General features: G+C 39.2%; 1 protein-coding gene across 1 annotated transcript in view; it reads left to right on the forward strand.

Moving 5' to 3' along the window:
- PRKCB (protein kinase C beta) overlaps nucleotides 1-10,914 on the forward strand; it is a 440,365-nt gene that overhangs the window by 220,717 nt on the left and 208,734 nt on the right.

The raw sequence follows: 10,914 nt of genomic DNA on the forward strand, positions 1-10,914 counted from the left end.
TAGGATAGCCTTATGCATGTCCCAGGTTCATTTTTTAATTCCTTTACAGTCTTTGTGTTTACCACCTCAAATGGAGGTTTATTCCATGAATCCACCACCCTTTCTGTAAAAAAAATGCTACCTTACATTTATCCTAAATCTGTAACCCTCTAACTTAAGATTGTGACCCCTTGTTTTAGTATTTGTTTTTTTTGTGTGGAAAATGCTTTCAGCTCCCACTTTATTAAATCCCTTCATATATTTGAAGGTTTCTATCATGTCGCCTCTTTCCCCTCTCTCTCCTCTAAACGCTACATATTTAAGCAATAGTCTTTCTTTGTACGTTTTTATATTTTAGACCGTGTACCATTTAGTAGCCCTCCTTGGGACAGTTTCTAGTTTATTTATATCCTTCTGGAGAAACAGTCTCCAGAACTGTACACAGTATTCCAGTTGAGGCCTAACTAGTGATCTGTAAATGGGCATAAGAACCCTGCTATTTCTGCTACTAATACCCCTCCAAATGAAACCAAGTATTCAACTGGCTGCATCTGAGATCGTTCCTCTTTAGTTACAGTAAGTAATGTACCATTGAGACTATAATTGGCCTTTGGGTTTTTGGATCCTATATGCACAACCTACACAGTTATATTAATACACTTTTTACCTCTGCGATTACCTTGTATCTAAGCCTCTGCAGACTGCCCCCTTATTTCAGTTCTTTTGACAGACTTGCATTTTAGCCAGTCAGTGCTGACTCATAAATAACTCCACAGCATACATGAACTAGCACTGTCTAGCTGCAAAAAAACTGTCAAAATGCACTGAGATAAGAGGCAGCCTTCAAGGTCTTTAGAAATTAGCATATGAGCCTACCAAGGTTTAGCTTTCAACAAAGAATACCAAGAGAACAAAGCAAATTTGATGCTAAAAGTAAATGGGAAATTTGTTTAAAATGACATGCCCTATCTGAATCATAAAAGTTTAATTTTGACTAGACTGTCCCTTTAACTCTATCAGCACTGACTTGTCTCCCCTCACGTTACTGCATTCACCCCGACATATCACCTCAATTAACCCTGACGGCACTTAATCAAAACTGACTATAACTAAACCAAATCATTGAAAGAACTGGTGAGTTTATAAAAATAGATTACATTATAAAGGATGGTTTTTGTTGCAACTATTTTATGTTTGTTTTTGTTTTTGCTATGGTTGGGGAGTTTGTACAGGGGTAAGAACATTGTCAAAATGTGTTACGCCACTCCTCTGGGAACTTATCCAAAAACAGAACTAGCACAGGGGTGTACTAATGTACTGAAAAGGTTAATGATGAAATTGCTGGCATGAAAATTAACCATATAAATGAAATCATTACATCTATGTACTTTTAAATTGGAGTACAAGCTAGAAAACAGCATCCATAGATTGGATGAGGATGAGTCTTCCCCCTGTTCCCTTCAGCATATTTACAGTAAGTAGTTCCGTTTGTATTAATGTTGCACGACTTCCCAGGGCGAATACATTATATGACTCAGTATTTCTGTGACTACAGCTCTTTGTTTGTGTTGTTAGATGAAATAAGTTTAGCTTAATTAAGTACTGTTTTCCCTGGAAGATATGACATTTTAAAACATTGACATTTCATTGCTGGTTACCTATATGCACAAATGAACAGAATTATTTTCCCCCCAGATTGTTGCCTCATAGCCCAAAATCCTAATAAATAATCTGGCCTTGTTCAAGAAAGTAGTACATTATTAATACATAATTCACTTTTCTATAATGTATCATTTTCTAGACTATGTGGCTCTAATTTATTTACTTGTTTACAGCAAAATTTGAAATTGTAGGTTTTCAAAGAGACAAAAAAAATGAAACAGAGTTTTGTGTGCTCGTGTGTTTGTCTCTGTGTCCATTTGTCTGTGTCTCTGTGTCCGTTTGTCTGTGTCTCTGTGTCCGTTTGTCTGTGTCTCTGTGTCCGTTTGTTTGTGTGTCAGTGTGTGTCTCTATGTGTGTCAGTGTGTCTCTCTGTGTGTGTCAGTGTGTCTCTCTGTGTGTGTCAGTGTGTGTCTATGTGTGTGTCAGTGTGTCTCTCTGTGTCCGTGTGTCTGTGTCTTTGTGTGTGTCTTTGTGTGTGTCTCTCTGTGTCCGTGTGTCTCTGTATGTCTGTGTGTCAGTGTGTGTCAGTGTGTGTCTCTCTGTGTCCGTGTGTCTGTGTGTCTCTCTGTGTCCGTGTGTCTCTGTGTGTGTCTGTGTGTCTCTCTGTGTCCGTGTGTCTTTGTGTGTGTCTGTGTGTGTCTCTGTATGTCTGTGTGTCAGTGTGTGTCTCTGTGTCCGTGTGTCTGTGTCTCTGTGTGTCAGTGTGTGCATGTGTTTGTGTGCCCATATGTACGTGTGCCGTAAATCAGTTACACACTATCAATCAAAATTCCTTAAAAGGACATTAAAGTCAATGTTAAGGGAATAGTAAAGTCAAAATTAAACTTTCATGATTCAGATAGAGCATACAATGTTAAACAACGTTCTAATTTACTCCTTTTTTAATTTTTTCTTCGTTCTCTTTGTATCTTTATTTGAATGTAAGCTTAGAAGCCAGACCATTTTTGGTTCAGCACCTGGGTAGTGTTTGCTGATTGGTGGCTACATTTAGACTCCAATCAGAAAGCGCTACCCAGGTGATGAACCAAAAATGGGCCGGCTCCTAAGCTTACATTCTTGCTTTTTTAAATAAAGATTCAAAGAGAATGAAGAAAAATTGACAATAGGAGTAAATTACAAAGTTTCTTAAAATTGCTGCTTTATCTGAATCATGAAAGTCTAATTTCTCCAACATAGGTGTGTCCGGTCCACGGCGTCATCCTTACTTGTGGGATATTCTCTTCCCCAACAGGAAATGGCAAAGAGCCCAGCAAAGCTGGTCACATGATCCCTCCTAGGCTCCGCCTTCCCCAGTCATTCTCTTTGCCGTTGTACAGGCAACATCTCCACGGAGATGGCTTAGAGTTTTTTGGTGTGAATCTAAAGGATTACCATGGAACAAGATAAAAATTCCTAAGATTCTATCCTTTCTTCAAGAAGGTTTGGAGAAAGGATTATCTGCAAGTTCTTTGAAGGGACAGATTTCTGCTTTATCTGTTTTACTTCACAAAAAGCTGGCGGCTGTGCCAGATGTTCAGGCTTTTGTTCAGGCTCTGGTTAGAATCAAGCCTGTTTACAAACCTTTGACTCCTCCTTGGAGTCTCAATTTAGTTCTTTCAGTTCTTCAGGGGGTTCCGTTTGAGCCCCTACATTCCGTTGATATCAAGTTATTATCTTGGAAAGTTTTGTTTTTAGTTGCAATTTCTTCTGCTAGAAGAGTTTCAGAGTTATCTGCTCTGCAGTGTTCTCCTCCTTATCTGGTGTTCCATGCAGATAAGGTGGTTTTGCGTACTAAACCTGGTTTTCTTCCGAAAGTTGTTTCTAACAAAAACATTAACCAGGAGATAGTCGTGCCTTCTTTGTGTCCGAATCCAGTTTCAAAGAAGAAACGTTTGTTGCACAATTTGGATGTAGTTCGTGCTCTAAAATTCTATTTAGATGCTACAAAGGATTTCAGACAAACATCTTCCTTGTTTGTTGTTTATTCTGGTAAAAGGAGAGGTCAAAAAGCAACTTCTACCTCTCTATCTTTTTGGCTTAAAAGCATCATCAGATTGGCTTATGAGACTGCCGGACGGCAGCCTCCTGAAAGAATCACAGCTCATTCCACTAGGGCCGTGGCTTCCACATGGGCCTTTAAGAACGAGGCTTCTGTTGACCAGATATGTAGGGCAGCGACTTGGTCTTCACTGCACACTTTTACCAAATTTTACAAATTTGATACTTTTGCTTCTTCTGAGGCTATTTTTGGGAGAAAGGTTTTGCAAACCGTGGTGCCTTCCATCTAGGTGACCTGATTTGCCCCCTCCCATCATCCGTGTCCTAAAGCTTTGGTATTGGTTCCCACAAGTAAGGATGACGCCGTGGACCGGACACACCTATGTTGGAGAAAACAGAATTTATGTTTACCTGATAAATTAATTTCTCCAACGGTGTGTCCGGTCCACGGCCCGCCCTGGTTTTTTAATCAGGTCTGATGATTTATTTTCTTTAACTACAGTCACCACGGTATCATATGATTTCTCCTATGCAAATATTCCTCCTTTACGTCGGTCGAATGACTGGGGAAGGCGGAGCCTAGGAGGGATAATGTGCCATTTCTTTGCCATTTCCTGTTGGGGAAGAGAATATCCCACAAGTAAGGATGACGCCGTGGACCGGACACACCGTTGGAGAAAGTAATTTATCAGGTAAACATAAATTCTGTTTTTGACTTTACTATTCCTTTAACATTGACTTTAATCTCATTTTAAGGAATTTTGATTGATAGTGTGTAACTGATTTACGGCACACGTACATATTAGTTTTGACTACACTATCCCTTTAAGCTTTCATGGATCAAATAGAGTGTGCAATTTACTTTTCAGTTTACTTATTACATTTTACTTCATTCTCTCAGCAGTCATGGTTGAAAAGCATTCGTAGGAAGCCCGAGGAGCAGCAAAACACTACTGGGAGCTAGTTGCTGATTGGTGGCTACACACACATGCTTCTTGTGATTGTATTGCCATATTTGATCAGCTAGCTCCCAGCAGTGCATTCCTGCTTTCGAGTTAACTTTACCTATGTGTTTAACACGTGCAGGAGTTATATGCAAGCAATAGTGCAATAATAAAAGGATGCATATAACACACTGGAGGATTTTCTTTTTGCACTTTATGTCCCTTTAAAATATTAATACTTTTTTTTGTAGGAGACTTAGAAGTCAGACTGTGAGTGCAATAAAGAGAAAATCACTTTCCGTCTGGTATCTGTTCTCAAACTGACGTCTTTCTCTTTGATGAAACGTATTGTTTCCCACAAGAACATACTGGGGTGGCTCAGGAGTGTGCACGACTTGCGCACTATTTGGCAGGTAGAATCTTTGTAACAATGTTATACATGTGCTGCGCAAAACACATGCACACTCCTGAGCATATTGTAGTATGCTGTCATGAAAAGGAGCAAGGAGAAAGAAGGCAGGTTTGATAAGTGACGTAAATTGCAAAGTGAAATGTTATGCTCTATCTGAATCAGGAAAGTTTAATTTATTTTACATTTCAGATAGTGTGTGAATAAAAATAACAACTTTCCAATTTACTTCTATTATCAAACTTACTTTGTTCTTTTGGTATCCTTTGTTGAAAAACATGTAGGTAGGCTGAGGAACATGCACATGTCTAAACTACTATATGGCAGTTGTAATATACTGTGTAACCACTGCTGCCATCTAGTGCTCAAAAGTATTCTTGCAATACTGCTGCCATCTAGTGCTCAAAAGTATTCTTGCAATACTGCTGCCATCTAGTGCTCAAAAGTATTCTTGCAATACTGCTGCCATCTAGTGCTCAAAAGTATTCTTTCAATACTGCTGCCATCTAGTGCTCACAAGTATTCTTGCAATACTGCTGCCATCTAGTGCTCACAAGTATTCTTGCAATACTGCTGCCATGTAATTCTCCAGAGTCAACATATGCACTCGTTACCTACCCAGTTATTCTCTTCAACAAACAATACCATGAGAGTGAAGTACATTTGGTTATTTTTTTTTTAATTTTTATTTGTATGTTCTGTCTCAATCATGAAATTAAAAAAAAAATGGTGTTTATGCCCCTTTTAATCCACTTTTTCAAAAAAATGCACAAGATATGAAGGCCTAACTGGGGGAGCTGCATATAGCGATATTGATGGCGTTTCCCTGATACACAGAAACTAGACAGCTGCCTAGGGAGTTGTTCTCAGGAGACTTAAATCAATATGTAAAGATGATGCAGACGTGGCAGTGTGTGCACAGAGAGCAGCAGAAGTCAGTCTGTACCAGGGAGTATTAGACAGGGCACAGTATAAGCAGACCGTGTTCACCTATCCTAGTGTAGGGTGGGTATTTGCTAAGAGCTTTCCCCACTTCACCCCAGCATCAAGCGAAATGTAGATGAGTATTAATTAGAGGAAATATTTAGGGTTTTCAGGTGCAATACTTCAATATTCTGCCTCGTGTCAGATGCTGGAGTAGTGTGAAATACAAAGTGCTCCGTTCTCCCCAGACACCAAGATAATTAGAAGGTCACCTTTCTTGTCCTTTATCTTTTAGTCAAGGATGCTGGTAAATCTGTTAGTCAGTCAACATATTATATTTACAGGACGTAAAAGTGCACAATTGTGTTACAGCTTTTTATTATTTGCATATAATTCTATGTTTAACCCCTGCAAAATAAACATATAGTAATGTACTACTGGGAGCTAGTTGAGCGGCTCTGGTGAGCCAATAACAATAGACATATGTGCAGCCACCAATCACCAGGTAGTTCCTGTTAAGACTACCTAGGTATGCTTTTCAACAAAGGCTACTAAGAGAATTAAGTACATTGTTCTATCTGAGCCATAAATGTTTCATATCTCTTTTTAACTATACAACCAGTTGTGTCCCAAATATGGTATTTGGTAATAATGTGCAGCTTCTTAGGATTAAATACTGTATATATACACACACACACGTGCACACATTATACACACATACATACACATAAGCACACACACACTATTTCTCTATCACCTTTACATACACACACACACACACTATACACACATATATATATATATATATATATATATACACACATATATATATATATACACACACACACTATACACACATATATATATACACACACACTATACACACATATATATATACACACACACACACACACTATACACACATATATACACACACACACTATACACACATATATACACACACACACACATACACACACACACTATACACACATATATATATATACACACACACACACACACACACACTATACACATATATATACACACACACACTATACACACATATATATACATACACACACACACACACACTATACACACATATATATATATACACACACACACACTATACACACATATATATACACACACACACACACTATACACACATATATACACACACACACACACTATACACACATATATACACACACACACACACTATACACACATATATACACACACACACACACTATACACACATATATACACATACACACACACTATACACACATATATACACATACACACAAGATATTTCTCTATCAACCTTACACACACACTATACACACATACAGTATATACATATACAGTGGATATAAAAAGTCTACGCACCCCTGTTAAATGTCAGGTTTCTGTGATGTAAAAAAATGAGACAAAGATAAATAATTTCAGAACTTTTTCCACCTTTTATGTGACCTATAAACTGTACAACTCAATTGAAAAACAAACTGAAATCTTTTAGGTGGAGGGAAGAAAACAAACAAACAAAAATAATGTGGTTGCATAATTGTGCACATCCTCTTATAACTGGGGATGTAGCTGTGTTTAGAATTAAGCAATCACATTCAAAATCAAAATAAATAGGAGTCAGTACACACCTGTCATCATTTAAAGTGCCTCTAAATAACTCCAAATAAAGTTCAGCTGCTCTAGTAGGTCTTTCCTGACATTTTGTTAGTCGCATCCCACAGCAAAAGCCATGGTCCGCAGAGAGCGTCTAAAGCATCAGAGGGATCTCATTGTTAAAAGTTATCAGTCAGGAGAAGGGTACAAAATAATTTCCTAGGCATTAGATATACCATGGAACACAGTGAAGACATCATCATCAAGTGGAGAACATATGGCACAACAGTGACATTACCAAGAACTGGATGTCCCTCAAAAATTGATGAAAAGACGAGAAGAAAACTGTTCTGGGAGGCTGCCAAGAGGCCTACAGCAACATTAAAGGAGCTGCAGGAATATCTGGCAAGTACTGGCTGTGTGGTACATGTGACAACAATCGCCTGTATTCTTCATATGTCTGGGCTATTTGGTAGAGTGGCAAGACGGAAGCCTTTTCTTACAAAGAAAAACATCCAAGCCAGGCTACATTTTGCAAAAACACATCTGAAGTCTCCCAAAAGCATGTGGTAAAAGGTGTTATGGTCTGATGAAACCAAGGTTGAACTTTTTGGCCATAATTCCAAGAGATATGTTTGGTGCAAAAACAACACTGCACATCACCAAAAGAACACCATACCCACAGAGAAGCATGGTGGTGGCAGCATCATGCTTTGGGGCTGTTTTTATTCAGCTGGAACTGGGGCCTTAGTTAAGCTAGAGGGCATTATGAACAGTTCCAAATATCAGTCAATATTGGCACAAAACCTTCAGGCTTCTGCTAGAAAGCTGAACATGAAGAGGAACTTCATCTTTCAGCATGACAACGACCCAAATCATACATCCAAATCAATCTTCTTCTGGTGAAGCCATTCCTTTGTTGAAGTTTTGGAATGGCCCAGCCAGAGCCCAGACCTGAATCCGATTGAAAATCTGCGGGGTGATCTGAAGAGGGCTGTGCACAGGAGATGCCCTCGCAATCCGACAGATTTGGAGTGTTTTTGCAAAGAAGAGTGGGCAAATCAAGATGTACCATGCTGATAGTCTTTTGGGGTATGAGTCTGAGTGCTGTAATAAAATCAAAAGGTGCTTCAACAAAGTATTAGTTTACAATAATATGCAACCATATTATTTTATTTTTATATTTTTTCTTCCCTCTACCTAAAATATTTCAGTTTGTTTTGAGTTGTACAGTTTATAGGTCACATTAAAGGTGGAAAAAGTTCTGAAATGATTTATCTTTGTCTTATTTTTTTACATCACAGAAACCTGACATTTAACAGGGGTGTGTAGACTTTTTATATCCACTGTATAGACACACATACACTATTTCTTGCTCTCTCTCGCTTTCTGTCTCGATTTCTCTCTCGCTTTCTCTCTCGCTTTCTCTCTCGCTTTCTCTCTCGCTTTCTCACTCGCTTTCTCACTCGCTTTCTCTCTCGTTCTCTCGCTTTCTCTCTCACTCGCTTTCTCTCTCACTCGCTTTCTCTCTTGCTCTCTCGCTCTCTTGCTCTCTCGCTTTCTCTTTCTCTCTCGCTTTCTCTCTCGTTCTCTCGCTTTCTCTCTCACTCGCTTTCTCTCTCACTCGCTTTCTCTCTTGCTCTCTCGCTCTCTTGCTCTCTCGCTTTCTCTTTCTCTCTCGCTTTCTCTCTCAATTTCTCTCTCGCTCTCTCACTTTCTCGCTCTCTCTCTCGCTCTCTCTCGCTCTCTCTCGCTCTCTCTCGCTTTCTCTCTCGCTTTCTCTCTCGCTTTCTCTCTCGCTTTCTCTCTCGCTTTCTCTCTCGCTTTCTCTCTCGCTTTCTCTCTCGCTTTCTCTCTCTCTCTCTCTCGCTCTCTCGCTCTCTCTCTCGCTCTCTCTCTTGCTCTCTCTCTTGCTCTCACACATTCGCTTTCTCTCTCTCTGATCTCTCCCTGGTTTAATCCCTCTGCAGTAGTTACAGTATTTGGAATTTCCCTGTTTACATTTTCTTGGTACAAAAGTTGCGTAACCTTTTTTGAAGATATTGATTTTTCTATTCTGCTAACACTGTGTGCCGGTGGCAAGTAATTTCCAGAGGACTGCCCTTTTAGTCCTGTAGCTTCTCTCTTTACTGCTTGTTAAATTGAATCTGTTCTGCTATAATCATGTATACCTATATCCTATTCACTACTTAAAGGAATGTGATCCTTATATTGACCCATAATATAATTGTGATTAAAAGCTGCTATAACCAGAACAGAGGTGGGATTAAGGCCCCTTTATCTAGACATAAGGCTCTGCAGGACACAAAGAATACAGGGATAATTCAGGCATAAGAGTTTAACCCTTTGAGTGCTAAGCACTTTCCCACCTGTTTTTTTCCAGATCCCCAATACTTACATTGTTAGAAAGGTTAGGTGATTACCTTTCCAGTAGTGGGTTATGGGGGTCTGTAGCTGCTTAGATGCCTGAGATACAGGCTTCTAAGCAGCATGCCCCCTGCTCCTATACTTAACATTAAGTATAAAGTTGCACGGTGACGTCACCACGCATAACGTGAAGCCCTGGCAATGCCTGTCACTATGCAGGCCCGATCGCCGGGGTAGGAGCGGGTGGGAGCCCCCAGATCTCCCTCAAGGTGAGGCTCAGAGCCGTCGTTAGCACTCAAGGGGTTAAGAGACACAATGCAAAATACAAAACACAGAATTGTATTTTGTATGTGGCTAAATTATTATCCCATTAGTATATAATAGTAACAAAAATTTCTTTCTGCTCTGGACTCATACATAATCATTAAAGGGATACTGTACCCAAATGTTTTCTTTCAGGATTCAGATAGAGCATGCAATTTTAAGCAACTTTCTAATTTACTCCTAGTATCAATTTTTCTTCATTCTCTTGTTATCATTATTTGAAAAAGCAAGCATGTAAGCATAGGCGCCAGCCCTTTTTGGTTCAGGACCCTGGATAGCGCTTGCTGATTGGTGGTTTCATTTAGCCACCAGTCAGCAAGCATGACCAAGTTCCTGAACCGAAGATGGGCAGGCTCCTATGCTTACATTCCTGCTTTTTCAAATAAAGAGAACAAAGAAAAATTGATAATAGGAATCATTTAGAAAGTTGCTTAAAATTTCATGAAAGAAAAAAATTGGGTTCAGCATCCCTTTAAAGGGACAGTCAACACCAGAATTTTTGTTGTTTTAAAAAATAGATAATCCCTTTATTACCCATTCCCCAGTTTTGCATAATCAATAGTTATATAAATATACTTTTTACCTCTGTAATTACCTTGTATCTAAGCCTCTGCAAACTGCACCCTTATTTCAGTTCTTTTGAGAGACTTGCATTTTAGCCAATCATTGCTGACTCCTAGGTAACTCCACGTGCATAAG

Source organism: Bombina bombina, chromosome 11 (genome assembly GCF_027579735.1).
Source record: "Bombina bombina isolate aBomBom1 chromosome 11, aBomBom1.pri, whole genome shotgun sequence".
NCBI classification, from domain to species: Eukaryota; Metazoa; Chordata; class Amphibia; order Anura; family Bombinatoridae; genus Bombina; species Bombina bombina.